The sequence below is a fragment of the Chamaea fasciata genome, unplaced genomic scaffold, assembly GCF_029207755.1.
Source record: "Chamaea fasciata isolate MVZ Bird 193981 ecotype frontalis unplaced genomic scaffold, bChaFas1.0.hap1 SCAF_8, whole genome shotgun sequence".
Classification (NCBI taxonomy): domain Eukaryota; kingdom Metazoa; phylum Chordata; class Aves; order Passeriformes; family Sylviidae; genus Chamaea; species Chamaea fasciata.
The window spans coordinates 1,082,540-1,101,358 of NW_027094093.1; the positions used below are offsets into that span (position 1 = coordinate 1,082,540).

Consider the following 18,819-nt stretch of genomic DNA (forward strand, 5'->3'; position numbering starts at 1 on the left):
GAAATGAGTTTATGAGTCTCTAAAATCATCAGAATTATCAGAAAGAAAAAAAGTGGCCTCTGCTTCCACAACGTAGCAGCAGTCTCTTGGATTTTGAAATTTGCTGGTACTATGAGGAGTTGAGAAACTCTAGTGTGTTTGTCTGAGTGTAGGTGTTTACTGGAGACACAAATGCCAAGTGATGTTTTCCAGGAGCTCTGTTCTTCAGATAACAGGTAATTGTTGTTTGAGTGTTTTCATGACTCAGGAGCGAGGCTGGGCAGCTGAGGCTGCCTGCTTTTCTCTCGTGGTGGTGGTGGGAGACCTTAAACACCCACCTGCAGTCCAAACCCAACTGTTGGTTTTTTCTTGGCTTCTTAAGGAGCAGGTCTCCAGAGCTTTGGGAAGTGATGATGTCCTTCCTGGTTGGGCTGTCACACAGTGGAAGCCTGATGCTGGTTTGCCTTGCTTCCTTTCATAATTCATCACTGAACACTTGTTCCTCCTGCCTCTTTCTGCAGCTTTGGTTCAGCGTTTCTGTAAACCCACAAATCAGCTTGAGCTTTGTTTCTCTAACAACCCTGTCTAGAATGGTGCTGAGAAGAGTGGCCTACTCAAAACCCAGGGGTGTGGCAGCTGGGCAGGGTGGTGTTGGATATCCACGTGCCCTTCCTGGGTGCTCACTCCGGTTGTATTTCTGGAATTCCGCAGCATTTCGTGGTGGCTTTTCACCCCCGGTGCTCGTTTCTCTTTCAAGAGTCAGTTGTATAATAAGGAGCAGAAATACTTCTTAAGCCTTGCCAAAGATGACATCTGGACTTCTCATGTCAGTTATCATAGCCATGTTGATTATACAGCTACAGGTAATTATTCCTAATGATGGGCATTGTTTAAGGGAAGGTTCTGGCTTAACTCGAGAGCCTATTAAGCCTTGCTTCAGTGGCTTCAAGCTTTCTTCTCTAATCTTCTCCAAGGCCAGCACTAATGGGATGTTTTAGGAGCCGTGCCATGAAATTGTTGTGGCGTAGATGAATGGAAGTTGTTTGGGTTGGTTTTTTTTTTTTTCTGTGCTTTTTTGATTTTTCATTTCACTCTGCGAAGCTTTAGTGAGAAGTGTTGGGCACCGAGGGCTTCTCGCTGAGCAAGGTGGAAAAACACGGAGAAGATTTAAGTTGACTGAGAAAAGCGTGACTTCTTCCCCCATCAGTGCCTCTTCTTTTGTTGTGTTTTGGAGTAAGATTCTGTAAGGAATAAGAAATAGGTTTTGGAGAAGAAGAATACCCAGGTGGGAGAAAACTTCCTGGGAGGCGTCACGTGGCCCTTGGCTTTTGGCAGAGGAGTCGCCGCCTCTTCCAGTGCTGGAACAAAGCTGGAAAAAAAGATGCTGAAATTGTGCTGCAAAGGCTCAGGTTGCTGCGAAGTATAATTAAGAAAATTAGGCTAATTAAGATAACATTTAGGATTATGACAAAGCCCGGGGTGGCAGGGGAAAGCGTGTTTAGTTTCACTCCTTAACCTGTTCATGTTGGCCACAATTTAAACTTGCCTCACGTAACCTGTGGTGCTCGCCTTACCCAGGCTGACTGGGTTGTGAATAGGTGTGGGGGATTTTTTATATCTTTTTTAAAAAATGTTTTAGGGTTTTTTTCTCTCTCTTATTGACCTTAAATGATTCCTTGCAGTCGCCTTCTACCTCCCCCCTTAATTTTCCATGGCTCGAGTTTCACTATCGTTCTCTTCTTTAATCAGGAAAGATTGTTCTGCTGATACTAGTTATACATAAAGATTAGTTTTAAAAAACCAAAACACTTAAAGTTAATCACTCAACTGATTTGTATTTGTTTAAAGTTCACTTTCCTTTGTAAAAGCTGAAAATCTCCATGTTCAATGAAGCATTTTGTTTATGAAATGTTATCTTGCAGGAATTAACCAGTCTGAATGCAAATGCTCCATCCTTTCTTCAGAGCCACTCTTGCAGAGATGCAAATTTCAGCTACATTTTGCGGTGCTGAATGTTTGGTAATTAGGAATATTGAAGTTTTGAGAATGAGCTGCCTGGCTGATAGAGGAAAATCTGCAGCGGGGATCATTAGGGCTGAGAGGAGCTCCCAGAGGAAGCAGAGAGCTCCGGGATCACGTGGCACCGGGAGAACGAGTTGGGGAGTCACGTACTGTGATTTGCTGGGCAGATAAGGACTTTTGTACGGGGCTTTATCTGCACCCAGGCACTCTCCTGCCCTGCTCCATGGCTCAGTGAGGCATGGAAAGCCATTTCACGCAGCACACACAGAAGAGCTCTCCTCGTGAGCATCTTCCAACGTTTTGCACCGCCCGATAAATATTTGATGCGTTCTCTTTTTAAAGATTAAGAAGTTTCTGTGGAGATGCATTTCAAGGCGGCTTTAAATGACACTGACCTACTTTCTGGCAGCAATGAGGCTATCTGGGGAAGTTATCTGGGGGCAAGAGCATCATTTCAGATAAACACAGGGACTGTGGGGGTGAACTCCAGCCCTCCTGTAGCAGGGCTGGGCCATGGCGGGTACTTGGTGGCTGTGGAAGAACATCTGGGCATGGTGTATCACAGTCATGGAATGGTTTGGGTGGGAAGGGACCTTAAAGCCCACTCCATCCATGGGCAGGGACACCTTCCACTACCCCAGGTTTCTCCAAGCCCCATCCATCCCAGCCCGGAACACTTCCAGGGAGCCCTGCTTCCCCTTACCAGTCCGGTGCTCTGGTTTTACTGGGTAATTCTAGACTGGGAATTCAGAGGCTGTTCCCTTGAGCAGCCTGGTCCCCCAGTTTTGGGGGGGATTTTGGGGTTGGCTGTGGGATAAACTCAGCAACAAGCTCTGGTTAGAAGAGCTGAAAACTCCAGCAGATGGAACTGGCCATGTCTTCCTTCCCTTTTCTTTCTCCAGCCCATGACAGATAGGCCTATTCCACCTTCATTCCTGTTCTTACCCATGTGGGAGCTGAGCCTGTCCTGGATTTTCTCTAGGAACAGTGTCATTTTAAGGTCCTTGAAAGTTTTAAGTCTGCTCCCACTAAACCTGTGAAGTTTTCGCTTTCTGGAGCATCAAATAGTTGGGACTTTCTGTGCAAGGGTTTGATTGTACCCTCAAAAGAGAAGAAATGTTTTGTGCTTCAACTTGGGGTTCAAGCTGAAGTTCCTGCTAGGTCAGTGTCCCTGCCAAGTACATTCCTCTCATTTCTGCTTTTTCTTTAAATGCAGTTCTTGCACTTAGGAATTCTTTAAAAGCCTGTTTCTAAAGTAAGTTTTTTAGCCTGTGATGTTTCCTGCAGTGCAAAGATGAGAAGCAGGTACTTGTGATGAGAGGCAGAGAACTCTGGATTATTTTGAATGGAGTACAGGGTAGGCTAAGGATATAAAAAAGGTTGTACCTTTAAAGTCGGGTGATTCTGTAATAATGTTTGAGATAGTCCTTGGGATCTTGTGTCTCTCTTGGAAAGGAGACAAACCTTTTTCTACGAGGTTATCACATTTTTGTTACTCACTTTTGGTCAACCCCAGTTTGCCCTGTGTCTCATCCTTCCCCAAATGCAATCTCTGACTGGAAGAGTGGATAAGCAATTGCAATGACGTTTCTTCTTTTAGTATAGTGTTTAGTGTATTTTTTTCATCCTCTGACATCTGCAGAAACTGCCTTTACAGTCAGAGGGATAGCCATGAGTGAGTGAACGTGGAGTAGCGGGTGCCTGACTGGAAAACGAACAGTTGTGGAATTGGTACCTCTCCCATCCTTCAGTAAAGGCTTTGCCAGTCCCTTTCTCCCCGTAGCTTGCCGTGTACCAGGAATTCCCCCCACCACAGACCATTAAGCAAGAAAGGCCTTGACACCTGCATGGTTTGAGGTGCCAGATGGAGTGGTCAAACCACTGAGAAATGGGGCACACAATCTATTCTTCCGGTAAGAAGACTAAAATTAATACATCAGCAGGTCTTTTAAAGGTTTTGTTTCCATAGCCAAACCCAAAATCCTGTTGTTTCATCAGTTACTAGGAAAATTTTAGTTGCAGTGCCCTGGTTTGCTTTGAGGCGTTCAGGAGCTCTTGGGGATCCCCCTGGGGATTGTTGTCAGCCTTTGGCTTGACGGACTGATTTGCTCAAGTGATTTTTGAAGCAGATTTTTAGCCTTTCAGAAGGATGAGGCTGATCGTAAACTTCACACCTGTTGAAAAGTGAATTCCATACGGGAATAACCCCTGGTGGGCTTTTCTGAGACCCTCCTGTCTCAGCTGGAAGCCACCCCTGGTGGCAGCAGTGCTTGTGGGAGTTTCCAGGAGCTCCTGAGTGTGTTTGGGGTTCAGTGGGGCATTGCTGGGCCTTCTTTGAACCCTGGCAGCACAGGCTTTGCCAGGGAATCCACAGGCCAGACTTGACCTTCCCGGTGTTTGTAGCTGCCTTGCTCTACTTTGATGTAGCAACAAATGTTTTGAAAGCTTGAGCTGCCAAGCGTGAGGAGGTTCTGCCAGGATGGCTGGGCAAGGTTGGCCCGGGGAGACAGGAGCCTGACCACAGTTACCTGTGGATACTTGGGGAAGGGGGGAAGGACAGGTAGGATTGTGACAACAGCCTTTAAATATACCCTCTCCACCTCTGCTCGTGTGTGATGTGGATTTTTTGGGGGGGCTGATAAGGGTAAATTTTCCTTTTGTTTGTTGTTTTGGTTTTTCGGGGAGTTTCTTTTCTGTCATTTTGGTCGTACCAAGGGCTGAACAATCCCGGCACTGAAAAACAACTTCTTTTGCTGACTTGCCCATGATCAAGCAGAGCGCCTCTCCTCCAGGAGAAGCTTCCAACCAAGGCAGAGTTGCTTGCAGTGGAGGGGACTGCTGGAAACCCCCTGTGCTCTGTGGGATGGCTGGGACCAGTGTGTTGGAGAAATCACAGCTGAATTCAAAGAAATCACTTGTTTTTAAAAAGAAAAAAAAAATCAATTCTGACCCTTTAGCTATTCTGGAACCCATGTACTTGCGCTGTTTGTAGCCACTGTGCTGCCAAACCACATAAATAGCTTTATGGGGCAAATTGTGATGGGAACGAGGTCTTCTTTGGGAGCTTTGAACTGCCAGCCTTGGCCTCAGGTACCTGTTTTGTCCTCCGAGGCAGCTGCTGAGGCTGTGTGACCCCATCAGGATCAAAAACACGGGGCGAGGGGCCGCGGGCTCCGCGTGCCCCTCGCGGGCTGTGCTCGCTGTGCTGTGGGTTCTGAGTTTTCCTTTAACAGCTGCTGCTGTCCATGAACTCCCGTGTGATGACTGTTTGTGCCAGCCCGTGATCAGCGGCCCCGGATCAATGCGGGTGTTCGGCCGCGCGGCCGCCGCGGCCGGCCGGCAAATTGGGAGCAGCTGGGAGATGGGAAGTGCTGCCTCGGGTGGGTTATTTGCTCAGACATCTGAGGGCAGGTGGTTTTTTTGTGTGCTGCTGGAAAGGTGATTTCGTTGGTTCGGATCAATTGACAGTTCTTCAGGCAGGAAGCCCTTAAAGCCTGGTGATGTTAAAATAATCCGTTGAGAATTATATTTTGCTCCTCTGTTTCAGCATTCAAAACTTGCACTTTCTACTCAAACAGGCTTAACCCCCTCTGTTAACTGTGACCTTTATTTTATGCTGCCTATAAAGAGAAACAGTTTTAAACGTTTTTTTCACTCCCGATCTAGAAAATGCTTCAGCTGCTCCTGTGGGAAGACATAAAAGCCTGAACTAGACCAACCCTCTCTTCTCTGGTAATAAAATCATCCAAAACAGTGAAAAAGACCATACACCAAACTCTCCAAGTCCATCCAAGTACCGAATCGTTGATGTCTGCCGCTTCAGAAAAAAAATCTCTAAAACTTCCCAGAACCTGCCTTATTCTAACTAAGGTGCCAGTGGTCTCACAGAACCTCTGCCAGGGGAAAGCATGTGATCCTCACAGCTTAACAAATCCAGGAGAAGGGCTCTGGCATCTCTTCCCTGCCGGCAGCAAGAATCTGAAATCTGATTGGCATTAGATAGCTTTTTCCCTTCCTTTTTTTCCCTTCCAGCAGGTGCAAGGCCTGTTCTGCAGGCTTGTAACTCTTGACAGGTTTATCGTGATGTCTTCTTGGCAGGTAGGGCTGATGCTATTCCTTCAGCCCGCATTAAAGATTCTTTTCTTTTTTATTTTTTCCCTTCAAAGCGGAGCTCTGTGTAGTAGCTCTTTCAAGGAGGTGATGGGACTGCTGCCCCTGGTTTCCTTCTTTTTATCTGGAATTGCAGCAGGTAGAGCCAACCTGAAGGGTCACTACACCTTCACCACCACCTCCACCTCCCCCGAATAAACTTGAGACAGGTTGATCTGAACAAACACAGCACCAGGTCGTGTTGACAGAGGTTTGGGAATGCTCTGATTTAATCCTCTCATGTATTTTCTTGTTCACAAGGAAAGTTAACGCAGGGCAGGTTCTGCTCAGGCACTGGCTGATCCCTGAGTCTTTCTAAAGAAGCTGCTCTGTGGAAATTGTCCTTTTAATTTTTTTTTTTTTTTTTCTCTTTCCTCTCTTTTCGATGGTGCTTGTCATGGGAGACCTCAGCCTGTTGTTTTTAGCAGCTCACCAAAGCGCTTAAGGAGAATTCCTCCTCCTCCACTGATTAATTTCTGGCATGGAGCACAAAATAGCTCTTGCGTCAATAAACCGTCACAGCCTTTGCTTGTCCCTGTCAGCGTAAATACAGTTGGACTCTAACATGCCCCCAAGTAGGCCAGAGGTTGCCAGTTTTGCAGCTGCAGGGTGGTCAAGTCCAAGAGTGCACGGCTGGGGTGTCAGAGCTGCTGCAGTTCGCCTTGCCAGCCCCTCTGCCCCCCACCCCTCCTTAACTTCTTAGCTTCTGGAATTCTACTCCATTTATAAGGATACTGTTCTGCAGCTGAGAGTGTAATGGTTTGGGATGCGTCTGTTTGATTTACTGGGAAAAGAGGAATGTGTTTGTGGCTGTGAGCAAGGGTTCTGCTCAGTGACTCCCAGCCCTCTTTCACTGCTTCACCTCCCATCACTTGGGAGGCTCCTTTTTAAGCTGCTTGCTCAGACTCCTTTTTTTTAAAAAGAACCCAACAACTATTTATTTATTTATTTATTTATTACCGGTAGTTCTGGTGTTTGCTTTTGTTGCAGAAACCGTGGATAGGAGTTGCACAAAAGAACGTGATGTTTTGGGAGTGATTGCCCAAATCATTGGGCAACAGGGGACTTGATCTTTAGATGTTCCAACCATCAGATGAAAGAAACTTTTCTGCAAAGCCATTTGCTGGAACAACTGTTGTGCAAACCGGGTGCTGAATACTGCTGGAAATGGGGACGGTGGGGGGGGGTGAGAAACCTGGAAAGTGGGTCATCCTTCTGCACTTGGGATTCTTGCAGGGAAGCTTGAAGGAGTTGCTGGAGAGGCTGGGACCATCCATTGGCAGCTTCTGAGTCAGAGAGTGGTATGGAAGCTGCTGGCTGTCTCCAGAGGTTTCTCCTTGGAGAGTGCCCTGATGTAACTGCTTGTTTGGACTTTCCTGGAGCATGTTCCTCCTGGCACTGGCAAGGCTGCCCCCGCAGCTGCCCTGCCTCTAAATGGAGCAGTTGAGCAGACTTGAGAATAAGAACGATTTGGCGATGTTTCTAAAATATAGATTTTTTTAAAAATTGTTGTTCTCTTAACCTACACCTAAATACGAATGCAAAATGCTGGTGGTTCCTCGATATCCCACCTGTGGATGAAAACTCTTGGCAGGTACTTTTGCCTGTTTTGAGAAACCACCTGTAGCCACTGTAAACGAAACTGTTCTATTATAAACTTCTGCACATATTCCTTGTGCCCCTTGAAACACAACCAGCCTGTGGATGCCAGTGGATCAACACTGGGAGGGCAGGCCTTGATGTGATTTGAGTTGGGAAGAAATTCCAGAGGTAGATCACCTATTTTGAGGAGCAAACTGTCTGCTCAAAGGTGACTTGCATTGCCAGAAAGGAGAGCATGGCTTGCTCTCAGCCTCATGTGGGGATGTGATATGCTCTATTTTCTAGGATTTCCTCCCCTGTTCCCTTGGCCTTCCCCCTCCCCTCTGGAGCTGCGAACTAACGCTCACTAAGAGAGTTGTTACGTGCTTTGGCCAAAACACAGAATGTGTACGAAGAATATCCCTCCAGCCCCTTTTCCCCATGAGAGCTCGAGGCTTGAGAGTGAAAGTACAGGTGTAAAAGTGTTTTCCTGGTCAGTTTGTTTGTTCCTTGGTCTTGGATGCGTGGGGCAGTGCTGGAGGCGCCACGAGGGGTTGAGGTTGTGGGAAGAGGCAGCGATGGTTGTGTCACTGGGGCTTTGTGGCAGCTGCCTGCCAGTGCCTGTGTCGGGGCACAGGCTGCGTGGGCTTTTCCTGCTTTGCTCTTCTTTGGTGCTGATGCCAGGGTGCTGTTTTGGCTCTGCAGTGGGCACAGAGCAGTTCCTGCTCCCCTGATGTGGCTGCTTGTGTCTGTCCAGGCGCCTCCTGTCTGGACTGGCCAGAGTTTATTCCTTAGGCCTGTGCTGGGCTGGGCTTTTCCACAGCCTGGCGTTGGGTCAGGGTGTTGGAGCCTGCCGAGCACACACACACACGCACTCATTTTCCCATCTCAGGTGTCTGATGTGCCTCTGAACAGAGCATCACCTGGCGCGCCGTGGGCAGTGAGTGATGCTGGGGTAAACACAGCCCTGCAGTTTGCTGAGGGAAGCTGTGTCAGCTCAGGGTGTGCTTGGCTTTTCCTTCCCCTCAGGACCTGGGTGCTGGAGGGCTGGAGATCCCCTATCCCCACTGATCAGGCTGGGGCATGGGGTGGTTGTTTCCCCTCAGGGAGGTGAGGGGTGGCTCTGGGAGATCTCTGGAATGCCCATCCCACATTGAGGAGTCCTTGACTTCCTTAATGCCTGAGGTCAAATTTTTTTTTCTTGTAAAGCACTCAAACAGGCTGGAGTCACCATCCCTGGAAGTGTTAAAAAAATATATATATATATATGGACTCTAAGATTAATTATTTCCTTCCTATTTCAGTTTGTATTTCACTGTTGGGGCTGCTTTCTTCGGGAGAGGCAGGCAGGAGAGTCCCTTCAGGAGCCACCGGTCCCTCGAGCTGGGTTCTGCAGTCGCAGCAGCCCGGCTCTGCAGTGGGATGAGCCCTGCCTCCTGGGGAAGGTGAGCTGGGATAAAGGGATGTACTTGTGGTGTCTCGTTTGGCCCTGCAGAGAGCTCTGCAGAAGGAGCTTGTTTTTATTCAGCAATAGTGATGCAGTGGTTGGTTTAGGCACATAAATGTTTGTGGCTTGAGCAGGCAGAGGTATGAGACACACTTGTGCTGGGAGATGAGTTCTGTCTCGCTAGAAATTCCTTTTTCCTCTTGCAAGAAACACCTGTGGGACTATTTCTTTTGAACATCAGTGGGTTTTTCACCCCCCCAACGTCTTCAACTGATTTTGTTTTGCAATAAGAAGCTGTAGGTTGTGCTTAGGAACCATTTTTGGTGAGGTTGTATCTGCCAAAGACACCATCTCACCAACAGGTTTCAAAAGATCTTGAAAAAGGCAGAATGCTCAGTATTTGCTCCTTTAATATTTTTCCTTACTCTTTCCCACCAAGCCTGTGTTTCCATCGTGTCTGCGAGCTTCACTAGTTTTGTCACATTTGCAAGTTGTTAATAACATATTGGTTTGTTAATATATTCTCGGTATTGGCAAATTCTCTGTGATTTATCTGCTTAGATCTGCGTTATTTACCGCTCTGTCTCTTCCAAGTTAATCATTTCCCTGACTAAGGATACCTTTGTGCACAGGGAAAGATGCAGGGAGGAAAAAATCTGCCTGGGGTGTTTCTCCTCCCTCCTTCTCCTCCTCCCAGACTGAAACTAGTGGCGGCTGCTGGCCACTTTCACTGGTCATCCTTTAATTAGAATGTTCGGAGCTTCCACATCTCCTGGCTCAGGCCTTGGATGCAGTCAGAGGCATTTGAGCTGTGCTGTCTCTGGTCCCCACACTGTAATTTCAGCTCAAGCCCTTTCTTAGATGCTGGGAAAATGCATTGAAGTGCATGGGGTGTTTTACCCCTCAGCACCAGGCTCACGAAATGCTGCTGCGGATGCAGGAGGATGATGAATGCTGTGACACCTAACGAGGGATCACTCTGAGCATCCCATGCCTTGGTGCGTGGCTTCTTGGAGCTGCCGACCTCTGCCGAGGGCCCTCGGCCATGCCAGCTCGGCCACGTGCTGGCAGCTGGGAGATGTTTTGTCTGGCAGCAGGGAAAGCTTGGTGCTGGTGGGAAGAGCTGAGAGGGCAGAACGCGCGGCGCCTGCCAGGTTTGGGGTGGCTGGCAGTGCCTGGCATGGCCGTGGCAGCTCTTCCCTCGTTGCCAGAGGTGCCATCAGTGCCAAAAGCTCGGGGGGGGTGCAGCCCAAATGGGACCAGGGCTTGCTGGGCACGTGTGGCTCTGGATTAATTGTCCTGTGCTCTAAACGAGCGGTTGTACACGGAGCAGGCACGTGGCACGGCTCTGCTCGCAGCAGGTGAAGCTACAGCAGGAAAACACCTCCGGTTCGGGAAGACACAATAGCGGAGCGCAGGGAGCTGGGGTGAGGCGTGTGAAGGATGTGGGATCTGTGATACCGGAGGCTCAAAGGCAAAAATAGCATCATTTATAATAGTAAAAGCAAAGGCTCCTGCGCGACGCCTTTGCATTCTGCCAGTCTGTAGTGAATGGAGGAGTAGTTTGCTTACAGATGACAAGCAGGGATGAATAAGCACTTAAAATTTTTGGTGCTGGAGAAACAGCTTTTCCATCTTGGCCCCTGAGCTAGTCAGTCTTGCGGTCCCTTTACTCAGAGTGTCACTTGCTGCTTGAAATACAGGTGTTGGGAAGCACGGAATTAAAACTCTCTCCACATCCCTTGGTCTCTCTGTGGGGTTCCTTGTCCTCCTCTCCCTGTGGGGTTCCCTCTTCTGCTCTTGGCACACTCCAGGACGTGTTCTGACTGGGCTGTGTGCTGATTTTGGAGAGGACCCCTTTGCTGCCTGGTTTGCCTCCCAGCAGCAGAAGGAGATATCCAAAGCACAATCCATGAACTCCTTCACCAGCTGGAAACATCCCATCACCACGGACTAAATCCCTGATGTGTTTTAGTGGATGGACACCTGAGGATCTCCTGGAGGTAAAATGGAAGAACACACACGTTAATTTGGATGCTTGAAGAGGAGCAGCAAAGTGTGGGTAGGTGTAAATGTCCTGGAGTAAGGAACTGCTGTCCTTCGAGGTTTCAGTGCTGGGGCTCTTGGCTACAGCAGCTCTTCCTCTGCTCCTTGCTCTTGTCCTCTGTGCTTAATTTCCATGGAATTTCCGTGGGACACCTTAAATATTTTAGCTGTTGGAGTCTTGTAACGGGAGGTGACATTGTTTTGACAGTTTTTTCCTCCCCCCCCCACTTTCTTCCCCTAAGCTGCTGCTTTGTCAGCTTTCTAAGGACCTAGTCCAGGGTGGAAACAGAGGGAAAAACACCTCATGGTAAGGAGTGGAATGCACCCAGTGCTGTGTGTTTCTTCTAAGTCAATACTATTAATTGCTTTCATGCTGCTTAATGATAAACTTGTTAAGACGTGGCCAGAAGTGGTTCTCCGACCAGGGAAATGTCCTTTTTGCTGTTGTGTTTGCCCAAGCTGGCAGTGCAGAGATACCTGTAGTATCTGAGGAACAGGCCTCCTGAAACCTGGCATTTTGGGGCACTTTTCTACTTGGCTGCCCATGACTAATGCCTGCACCATTTCGGGTGTCATCCTCGCACCACGAGGCGTGGATGTGTGCAGATTGGTGTGAGGGTGATGTGAGGAGAAAAACGAGCCACCGGTCTTTGGAAACCAGCAGGCATTGCAGCAATGTCCATCAGGGCTTTTATTATTTTCATATTTGGCTCCAGCTTAAATGTCAGTGACCTCCTGCTCGGAGAGGTCCCATCCGCAGGGAGCCTTGGCAGGCGTTTCCCAAACACAGCACAGGGCTCTTGTACCCTCTTACAGGACACATTTTACACCCTTGCATTGCAGTTCAGACAGGGTCCTATGCTTGCTTCCTTCAAAAGTAACTTGTGGTGGTGAGGTTGGCAGGTCCCTATGGGAACTGGTCTCCCCTGAAGGTATCAATCCAGTCCTAGGCTAGGCTGTACCTTAGGAAGCTGAATGTTGACCCTGACCAGTGTTCTTCCTGACAGATGCACAAGGTGTTTACGGCCCCTAAGAAGCAAAACAGAGAACCCAAAATGAGAACAGAATGTAGAATAATATGTGAGATGAGTTTATAATTCTGGCCATTTCGGTGCTTGCTAATCTGGCGCTTTTGCTGGCCCGAAAAGTGGAGGTAAAGAAGGCCAAGCTGGCAATTAAATGTGCAGTGAGAAGCTTGGGGGAGACTTAAAGTTCAGGGACACTTGCTGTTTGTGTGAACCATGGAAAACACTTTGTGACCAAAATTTTCTGTTAGTATGGGGTTTGCGATTAATTCAATAGCTCAAATTTCAGAGAGAAGCACTGGAGCGTCGTGAGCTCTGTGATTTCCCAGTTCTTGCTGCGTTCATTCCTGCATGCCAGTGTTTTGGGGAGGGAAGGGGGATTCTCTGGAACCTGCGCTCAGCTGAGTCAGCTTTATTAGCACTGCACGACTTCCTGAATTGCTGCCGAGGAAGGATGTGCTGTTGACTCAGAAGAAAGTCTGTGATGTCTGGGGACAGGGTCAGCGAAGTGGATGCCTGAGTTCCAGCGTGCTCTTGAGGCTGTGAATCACTGTGACAACAGGAGTGAGTGAAAAGTGCCATTTTCTTTAAAAAAAAACCAAACAAACCCAAATGAGAAGGTGGAGGAAGGCCCTGGAGGTCGCGCTTGGTTAGATAACAGGGCAGGGTGGAATTTGTGTTTGCATCATTAAATTTGGCACTGGCTTCACCCGAGTGTTTCGCCCGGCTGTAAACTCGTGCCTTCCCTGTGGCTCGCTCCTGTAAACTCCGTCTGCGCAGCTGCGAGCACCGTCGTGTGCAGACTCAATTCCTGAACTGGATCGGGACAGCGGAGGATTTTCTGTACGGAATCTTCTATTAAAAACACGCCCACACTCCCCAATCAGCCTTACTTTTCCTCTGAAAACTGCTCATTTGTCTCCGAGCGCACTGTCTGCCTCGAACATGCCTGTGTGTGTGGCATAGCTTGAATTTTTATGCCGAGGAATGTAAACACCAAATCCGCACAAGACTTGCCGAAGAACTCCGGGGCTCTGGTGCATCATCTGTTTGTTATGTAACCTGATAGAATGGGAGAGAAATAGAAACCAGATGTCAAGGCAGAGCAATTACAATTTTTCATCTGTGAGTGTTACAGTAAATGCGCTTTGTGTTCCTTCCCCCCCTCCCCGAATGTGGGGTTTTATTTGGGAAAGTGCTGCAGGGGACCTTGGAGCTCTCAGCATGGCTCTTGCTTAAAGACTTTGTTATTCTGTACTTTTGTTCCTTTATGTCATTAGAGTCTGTGTGCTACTCCAGATCCACGAGCCAGTCTATTCCCACTTGAAATGTGCTGGACACAAGTGCCGAGTCCCGGGAGAGCCCCTCCGCATGTCCGGCTCTCTGGGTTACACGGTCAAGCCGCACTAAATTTAGCATTCCAAGGGAAGCTGCTTTGCTTGGCATGTTTAAATTTGGCAAGAGAATCCCATCAGAACAGGTTTGGTGCAGGCTCTGCTGGGGATTCCGGAGCTGGAGGAACATCTGGGAGGGGAGCAGATGGGATCTGCAGTTAGCTCGTTTGCTCCAATTCGCCGTACATTGAGGAGGATAAAAAGGAAAATGGATAATCATTGATTCTCTCTGGTGGGGAAATGGATTCTTCCACTGCTAGTTTATCCCAGAGGTTTATCTCTGCTGTCTTCCATTAAGTAAGGCAAGCCCTCTGTTGAGAGAGGGATCGATGCACATCTGTCTTGGTCTTCATGTGCATCTTCACGAGTCTAGGCGTGTGTGTGATCTCACAGAGTGGGAGCTGACAGGAATTTTCCTCTTCCCTTCCCTCATGTTTTTCATCCTCCTGCGCTGATGTCTGTTCTTTTGCTGCTGAAAATTTATTTCTCTCTGTCCAGTTAAGCCTGGAAGCCCAGCAGAACCTTGCTGGTGGAGTTTGGGCTTGGATAAGGCCACAGGGGCTGAAGATCCAGTTTTTCTGTAGGAGCAGAACCTATTTTGGGCATCCCTCTATTAAGTACAGATAACTTCAAGAAACCCTTAAATGAGTTGTACATTCCAGTTGAAGGAAGAATGGAAGATTCTTGCTCCTCCTAAACAGCAAGTTTCTTTCCTTAAAACCAGCAAACAAGGAAATCAGATCAGTGTGAACACTTGCTGACAGCCATTCCCACCTGCATCCAATCCATGCTACCTCTTCTTTCAAGGACAGCATGGGAAGAAGACTTAGGTGAATGACAGGTGATCACTGCTCAACTCTGCCATCACCCAATAATGACTTCTGCAAGTCGCCTGTGGAGTCTGAGCTGAAACTGAAGATTTAACTGTTGGAGACACTTTTCCTCCACATGAAGCATTTACAGAAAACTTTACAACTGCAAGGAAGCAGCAGAGCCTCTTGCACCCGTGAAGTCCAGAATCAGGTGTTCTCAGTTTGGAATTGCGTCCTTTCCAACTCTCCTTCTGGAGAAGAGGATACTGGGGGGGGGAACGACCTCATCAAGTTCTTGACAAGACGTTGTGATGGAGTGGGGGCTGGGCTCTTCTGCCGTACCTCAAGTGAAAGGATGAGAGGAGGTGGCCTCAAGTTGCACCAGGGGATGCTCAGATTGGATATTGAATATTGGATATAGAGGGAAAAAAAAAATCACTGAAAGGGTGGTCAGATGTTGCAGTTAATTGCCCAGGGAGCTAGTGCAATATCTGGAAACATTCCAGAGGCACCTGGATGTGGCACCTGGGGATATCACTAGGGGTGATTATGGTGGCGCTGTGTTGGTGTTCGGACTGGATCATCTTGAAGGCCTCTTCCAACCCTGAGGATTCTGTGATTTTTTTTTTTCTAAATGGGGGCCATGGAGAGCCCAGATGTGGTCACCATGGAGAACATCCCCTCAGGCTGGTCAAGGTGGATGTTTGACCAGCTCTCCTGTAAAGGTGCTGATGCTCTTCTCACTGAGCTCCTCAAGGCCTGAAGCCCGGGGAGCTCTGTGCCGAGCTCCATGTAAACACCGCCACGTTATTGACACCGGGCCTTAAAACCATGGGAATGCAGACCGGGAATATTGGCCAGTGGACGGGAACGACTCCCTCCAGTGTCAGTCACAGGTTTTGAGAAGGAAAACAGGTCCATCAAGGAGGCGTTGGGCTCAGCTCCTCTGATGTGTTGGTCCTGAGCAGCCTCCGTGACTGCAGCCGTGAGCCACGAGATCCTGGTGCGTGCAGGGGACACAAATACTGGCAGTGGTGGTCACATGGCACCGGCAGCTCCTACTATAAAAACAGCAGCTCCGCCGAGAGCGACCTTCAGCATGGCTCCCAGCGTTCCCCGTGTTATTTTTAACCTGTCTGGATAAATTTCCAATACAAAGGCCAGTGCCAATCTGATGTGCTCGCTTTCCCAAATCCTTATCTTTTGCTTTCTAGTGCACTGACGCATCAGATGGAACAGCAAGTTTCGGGTTTGGGTAAAGCTTCGCTGTATGGCCACAGCACAAGAGAGAAATAAATATTTCACCTCTGTTTTACTGCTAAATGCATTTATTTTTCAAGAGGCTTTTTTTTAATATATTTTTTCTCTGAGATGAGTTTTAACAATTTTTTTTTTTTCCTTTTTAAAGAAAAATACTTGAACTGTGGTTTAAAAATAGCTGAAGGCTGTACTTTGATTAGGTTGCTGTGGCACTGACGTCAGCGGGTGACATTTATCTCTGTAGGGATTTGTCGCCCTGTTGACTAAGGCTGTATTTACACAAATGGGGATATTTCTGTCTGCTGTGGGGGGAACCAGCAACGGCTCTGCCCCAGTCGTGTCCTTGCCCTCCGTATTCCTGAACTCTGCCTCTCTCCCGTGCTGCTTCATTCCGTCCCGCAACAGGGATTTTTCAAAGTGTTGGAGGGTTGTTTTAGGTATTTGTGTTGCCATGAAGGTCCAGGCATGATCATGACGATGAAAGCTCGGTGGAGAAGGACAGAGGGATACTGAACTTGACTTGGACTTAGTAAAGCATCAGGTATGAACCTGGGTGGGTCCTGGCTGGATGGCTCCATGAATAGACAGGTAATGGATGTTCTTCAAATAGGAGAAATTATAGAAAATAGATCCTGAACAAGTGAACTCCATGCGAAAAAGGAAGGAAAAGGAGTGAACAGTTTTCAACCCAGCATGGCTTCGAGTGCAGTGTATTTCTCTGTCACTCACTGAATGTTTTCATCCAGCGTAGTTGCTGTAATTCACTTCTTTTTTAAAGCTTTAATTATTGCTTTTGGGGTTTCCTTGGCCCCAAATCCCACTGTTCCAACAGCAGCAGAAAGCACTAAGTTTCCTATAAGCACTCTTATATAAAAGATCCAGTTCCTGGAGCACAAGGTGTCCCAAAAGGAAGTTTCCATAGAACCCCAGAATGGTTTGGGCTGGAAAGGACTTTAAAGCCCATCCAGCTCCACGGGCAGGGACAGACACCTTCCACTGTCCCAGGCTGCTCCAAGCCCTGTCCAACCTGGCCTTGGCCACTGCCAGGGATCCGGAGCAGCCACAGCTCCTCTGGTCAAGTGCTCTCAAAGCTGTGTCTGTTTCAGGGGGATGCACTTGCAATGACTTCTAATTTATCACTGACACCGAGACAATAATAAAGGGAAACCTCTAGAAACAAATTTAATTAAAGGCTGATACAAATTAACTTGCAGACTTTTTCAATTTATCAGGCTATTCCAGTCTGTTTTCCAAGGAATCATGGGTTTAAATCCGTGAGCATTGTCAGCTCTGCGGCGAGGAGGCAGCTGTTGCTGGCTGGCTTCGGGAAGTCATGAAATGTGTTTGTGTCTTCTGGAGCTGTGAATTAACTGTGGGACTCCTACATGATGGGCAGCCAATCACGGATTCAGCAGATTAATCACACTGACTTGTGCAGAGCTTTTACCTGGCCTTCATCCCGTGGCAGGAGGGGAAGGAGCACGAATTAGCATCCTGGACACAGAGCCTGCTGGCACAGGAGTACATTTTGGTGCTGATTTCAGGCAGCTGGTAATGTACGTGCGGAATAGATCTTCCCCAAATTTCATAGCGGATGAAACCTGTGGAGTGAAATGCCATTATCTCCGCTTCTAACCCGTCTGTATTAGGGGATTTTTTCCTCAAATAGCAATTCTTTGGGCTGCACTCACCTGCAGGCTCACTGCCACTGCTGCAAATAATGTTTTCTCTGCGAGCTGGAGCATGGCACAGAGTCAAGCTGATTGTTTCACATCTCAACCTGAGGCAGCTGCTCCTTTCTAAACCTCTGTAATCTTCCCTTAAAAAGACAAGGGATCTGGGAGGAGCTGCTGTCTGGTGGCATCCATGCTGGGAGGGAGGGCTCGCTTTCATCCCCAGCCACCGTCCCCCCAAATTCCAGCTTTTCCAGTGTCTTGCCTCATAAGTGTCTGAGTGGAGACTGCAAGGTCAGTCAGTGGTACAGGAGTCTGACTAATGGGAATTTCTGCTGGTGTTAAATATGCTTGTATGTCCAAAACACGTACTGAATATGGATATTTATGCACAAATATACCAATGTATGTGTGCATCTCCTGTGCAGAAAGCAGCGTCTGGGTGGCATCCCTGCCTGTGGCAGGGGGGTTGGAATGAGATGATCCTAAAGGTCCCTTCCATCCCACACCATTCTGTGATTCCATGATCTTGTCTCCATCCCCAGAGAGGGACAGCAGCCAGCAGTGAGGACAGCACTGGTTGAACACAGTATTTTGCATTCACTTGGCCAGGGCTGACTTGAGCTTGCTTTTTTTTGTATCTAAAGGAATGAAAAAAGGTCTCCTGGGCACTTCTTGTTTACATGTGAGGAGGAAAATGCCTTCTGACCTGCTGAGGCTGCAGCAGGACGTGTGTGGAGTGTGTTAGCCTGGAGGTCGAAGGGTTTATGACTCTTTGGGAAGGCTCTTCCAGGCTCAGAGGGTGTAGTAAATGGATATTTAGGGATTTCTGTCGGGGTAGGTCTGCTGTTTTGGTGCTGGCTGAGCTCCTCTGGGTTTTAAAGCAGCTGCTCAGGTGAAGCCTTGGGATCCCTAATGCGATACACTGCTGCCTCAACTGGAGGAGATGAATTTTCTCTAGCAATGCTCAGCATTAACTTCTGCAGTTGTGACAGAGGTTGCAGCGTTGCTCAACAGCCCGGCAGCCCTTTAGGTGACTGCTGGTTTTGCAATGCGCAGCCAGCAGAATTAACCTGGCTGCATCACTGGGGGGAAAACAAAGGCCTGCTGGTGGCTTTTGCCATCTTTTCCAGTGGCTTCTGCTGTAGATGAAAGCGAGTGTCAGGGCCCCGAGCTCCAAGTGTTCGGTAACCAGGCCGCAGCCTTGGCTCTCTCCTCCAGTTTGTCATTAAATTTTAAAATGGAAAAGCGATAAGGAATCTCTGTGCAGGGAACATTCCTCATACCATGGAGTTAAACTGCAGCTTTTGGGTCCTGCTCTGAAAATCTGATTAACCTGAAAGAGATGAGGTGTGCCCTGGATGATGCCAGATAAAGCAGACCGCTCACATGTGTGGTTATTGCTTCTCTGCCTGTTTATAGAAGCTTCCC

General features: G+C 48.2%; 1 protein-coding gene across 7 annotated transcripts in view; it reads left to right on the forward strand.

Moving 5' to 3' along the window:
- Positions 1-18,819, forward strand: part of HDAC4 (histone deacetylase 4) — a 180,270-nt gene that overhangs the window by 26,302 nt on the left and 135,149 nt on the right. The gene's annotated exons all lie outside the window — the stretch shown is intronic.